The sequence below is a fragment of the Pteropus alecto genome, unplaced genomic scaffold (assembly GCF_000325575.1).
Source record: "Pteropus alecto unplaced genomic scaffold, ASM32557v1 scaffold43, whole genome shotgun sequence".
Classification (NCBI taxonomy): domain Eukaryota; kingdom Metazoa; phylum Chordata; class Mammalia; order Chiroptera; family Pteropodidae; genus Pteropus; species Pteropus alecto.
In genome coordinates this window covers 4,260,169-4,264,884 of record NW_006435764.1, presented here as the reverse complement: position 1 = coordinate 4,264,884, position 4,716 = coordinate 4,260,169, and positions in this window count along the sequence as shown.

The window sequence follows — 4,716 nt, the reverse complement described above, 5'->3', positions numbered from 1 at the left end:
CTGGCCCCCGCCCCCACGGCCCCGCCTCTCCTAGTCCCTCCCTAGTCCCACCGGACACACCAAGGCTGCCCATTGGCTGCTGGAAGGTGTTTACCAGCAATAGGATCCAATGGTAAGCTGTCTCGCCCAGGCCCCTGGGGGGCAGGTAAGGCTCCCGCACCTGTGGGAGGAGGGCTCGCAAGTGGATGCGGGGCCCAGAAGTGGGGCTCTAGTCCCTTTTCTGCCCTGACCCCATGGCCGATTCCCAGGGGCAGGAGACTCTAACCCAAGTCCGCCTCCCCCACCCATGGTCCTGGTCTCGTTTTCAGAGAGAGCCAGGCAGAAACAAAAGCCCAGTGTGCCCAGGACAAAGGAGAAAGGTCCCACTGGTCCTTGTCCCCTCCTGTAGCTCCACTGCACCCCCTCGGGACTGCCACCATGGAAACCCCCTCCCACACTCGCTAATCGCCCCCGTGGGTGCCTGGGGTGCCTGGGACGCGAGCCATTGTCAGGACGACAGGGTTGCGGTTCTGCGGTGCTCATTCCCGGGTACCCCGCCTCTCTACCTCCCAGGGCACCCTCCCCTGCCGCGGGAGGGTTGGGGGCATGGCAGGACTCAGGAGCATGGGGAGAAAGCTTCTGGAATCCTGCTTCCATGGTGGAGTCGTCGGTCTGCCCGTCTGCCCGTCGTGACGGCTGTGCTGGAACATTGGGGTGGCCACCTGTCAGGTCCCTGATTCGGAATGTTTTAGTGACAGGGCCACAGGCTGCAGTAATGCTCTCACTCTACATATGTTCACGTGGTACTTAGTGCCGGGCCGGGGCCTGGGTCCAAGGCAGACCAGCCCGCTCCCAGGGAGCGTGGGGGCGCATTAGAAGTCCAGACCTAGATCTGGAGGGCTTCCTGGGAGAAATCTGAAGCTCGAGCAGACCCCACATCGGCAGCGGTGAACCTGCCCCCCACTACTGGGCACCCACCTGAGGCTGCCCTCCTGGGAGTGCGCCCTCTTCCGCTCCTACCCAGCCGGGGCTCCAGTTAAGACAGGTCCCCGCAGGCTTCTGGGGAAGCCCCGTTAATAATAAGACCCCTTTCTCAGACACCTCTCCGCGCACCCTCCCTCTGCAGGTGGTACTGACAGCCTCATTAGGGAAAGGAGGCCGTGGAGGCCGAGTACCCAGCCTGGGATTGCCATGGGGCACAGCGGCTGGGGTGCAGATCTCTGTGCCTTCCAGACCATGCTGTGGCCTCGGAGTGGGGGCAGTCAATGGAATCTCAGGCACTGGAGCAGATAGGGTGAGGAGACTTGCTCTTGGAGTTCTCCCCAAAAAACCCTCCTGCCCTCCATGGGCTTAGCTCTTCTGGGCAAGTAGGGGAATGGGAAACTAACCACCTGGGCCCAGGCATCTGTCCCGAGGCTGGAAGAAGGGCCCCTGGATATAGACCCTAGGGGCAGGCGGTCTCTGGCTCTGCTGCTTCAGCTGGGGCTGAGTCACTGCCTTTTCTACTCGGAAGCATTTTCTGGGCAGGTGCCATTATCAACCGTCTATGTGGGGAGCCCGCCCGAGCTGAGGGGACAGACCAGAAGAGGACCAGCCCTGCGTCGTGAGAACGCTTTCTTACGTTGCTGTCCTCACAAGGCTGCGCCAGCCCCCACAGCACCTGGGCACTAGTAGGGAAAAGGTGCCTCTCCTGCAGGCACACGCGGCCCTGCGTGGCAGAGGGGAAGTGACCGCTCACCTGTGTACCTTTGTTCCCCGAGCAACCTGTACAACCATACCCAGTGAACCTGGCACACCCAGCTCCCCACAAACCTGTCCGGAAAGGGGCTCAACAAAGGCAAGCCATGCACCTGAGAGCACTCAGCCTGTGGGGACCGAAGCCGGGGTGGCACTCAGCGATGTCCGCTGGCCTGGGTCAGCCCAGAAGACAGGAGTGGGGGAGTGACAAGCTAAGAAGTAGAAGGGCAAATGGATGCCGCCCTGGTAGGGAGCAGGGCCCATGATCTCCATCTGCACTGCCACCCCTGCCAGAGGTTCCCCCCATCCCCGCCCTGTCCCAGGCTCTCAGAGGTCAGACTTGGACTCCCCACAAAGTCTCTGCATAGGAAAGGCCCTCGCTTTTCTCTGAGCATGAGTTTTTCTCCTACAGATAATGGGATAATAATTGCCCCCTCCCAGCCCCAAGCGTGCTCTACCAGTCTCATTATTAAGATTATTGTTCAGTCAGCTCAGGCATCATCCTACCTCACCCATCTCTACCTGGCTCAGCTCAGCCTCAGGTGACTTCCAGGCACTCCTGGCTGGGGCAGAGCAGAACCGCCCTGCAAGCCTGCTTGCCCCAAGTCCCAGAGCCCTGGGCCTGAGCCACAGTTGCCGACCCTGATTCCCTCCCTGCATCCTCAAGGCAAAGACCACCACAGCTAGTGCCTAGCCATGGCAGTCTGGGAGTGGGCACAGAACCACGCTGCTTGCTCTCTGTGCATTTGTGTACCCTCTGGCAGAGAGAAGAGCCTGGCTCCACCATGCTCCAGCTGTGTGACCTTGGTCAAGTCCCATCACTTCTTTGAGCCTCACTTTTCCTCATCTGTAAAAGGCAGAGAATCATAATTGCTACTTCACAGAGTTAAGTGAGGTACAGCACATAATGCCCTCCACACAGTGCCTGGGACGAGGTCAAGAAACCCTTAGATACAGGACACACCGCTCCTGAGTGTTTACACTGCTGCCAGGCACCCCTTGCCTAGCCACGCCTACCCTAAAGTATGCATTGTAAACCTCATTTCAGGATGAGAAAACTGAGTCCGCAGCTTGTGTTGAAAACAAGACCAAAAAAAGAACAAACAAATGAAAAACACAAAAGAACAGGCTTAAAATGGAGTTGCTTATGCTAAGCCCCATGTCACCAAGACTTAATTACAGCTTCAGCTCTCTCAGAAATGGAATCTTAAACCAGTCAATCAGGAATCCCCTGCCATTCCCTAAAGGGAAGTAGCCAACCCACTTTTCGTGTAGTAAACCCCCTTGTTCCCGCTCCCTTCTGCTCTTAAAATCCTTCATTTTGCCCAGCTCCTCGGAGCTCCTTTCTCTCTGCTAGATGGGATGCCGCCCAACTTATGAATCGTTGAATAAAGCAAATAAGGATCTTTGAAAGGTACTCGGTTAACTTTTGTTTTTTTACACCTGCTAAGTGTCAAAGCTCATGCTCTCTTTGATGACTTCGGAGCCTCACCCATGCTCCCACCAGTGGGATCACGTTGGGGCTCAAATTATCCATGCTACAAGAGAAAGGGCTCTCTAAGGTAGCTGTACCTTGTTCCAGGAGCCTGGGCGGGTGGACGTGGAGCAGGGAGAGGCCCGAGCAGCCAGCCCAGGAAAGCCGTGTGGGGAATGTGGGCTGCGCTGGTCACTTCTCCCTTCCAAGTCCCTCCACTGGTAAATAGGGGTCGGTCCTCACAGGCTGCTCTGTATACAGTTGCAGAAAGATGCAGAAAGGACCCAAAACTGCCACCTGTCCCCATAAGTGTCACAGGCCCCTCAGTATGCTCCCCAGCCCAGGAGGCTCACAGGGACAGCCAGGAGGTCTCTAGGGAGATGGTCTGAGTTTGGGGGCGTGAGGTGGGGGAATTATAACAATAACCTGCATGTGTCGAGTGCTGGCACAATGGATCTCTGTCCATTGGTACCTGGCCCTCTATTCAACTTAGTCTCTGTCCCCGAGGCCCCGTCTGTCCCTCTGTCTCTCTCTGGCCTCTTGCAGGTCGGATATTTTCAACCCTCACAGCCCTGTAAAATGGGAACTAGCCCCATTTTAGGCAGGAAATAAGTGAGGTTGGGACCAGCTAGGTCCCACGCTGGAGCTAGGATTGGAAGCCACTTGATATGATACACACTAGAGTAGAGGGTGTGAGTCTCTGGATATGTTTCTTGGGGTGAGGAGAGCTGACAGCCAGATCTCTTGGGGTGTGTTTCTGTGGGTACACCTGAGAGTCAGGATGTGTGTCTTGGGGAGACTGAACATGTCCAGCTGACCTGGGTGTTGATGGGCAGGACAGATCCTGCGGACGACCCCCCTTCTCATGCTCAGACCCACTGGAACTCCCCAGCCTGGCCACCCCCTTCCCTCTTGGCTCCCTGTAGGGCAGAGAGTTTCCGGGGGAACTGGGACTGCCCTTGGGGGGGGCGGCATCTGAGTGGTCACTACTCTGATAGGGGCTGGGAGAGGCGAGGAGGGGATCCCAGCAATGTACAGGGACCCCTGCCTAAGACAGCTTTTCCTAGAGAGTCTGCCACAGGGCAGAGAGCTCATGGCTGGGACAGACAGCTGCTGGCCGGCTGTGTTGGGGAGCCCAGGACGCCAGCCAAGGGCAGGGCTCGGGACTGTTTGCCCCAGGCCTCTTCTGGCCACCCCACCCCCAAGGGCGGGTCCTAGTACCAGTCTCTGTCCGCCCGGCTCTTCCCTCCCCCGCCCCCGCCCCCCCCTCTCCTGTTTCCAGCTCTTCGGTTCTGAGAGTTGTCTTTCTCTGTCCCTGTCCCCATCTATCTTTTCTTTACCACAGCCCTGTCTGTGACCCTCTCTGGCGATCTCTGTCCATTGGTACCTGGCCCTCTATTCAACTTAGTCTCTGTCGCCGAGGCCCCGTCTGTCCCTCTGTCCCTCTCTGGCCTCTCGCGGGTCGGATGTTCTCCACCCCCAGGACTCCAGATCTCCTGACTGGCGGCGGGTTTCGGCGGGAGGGG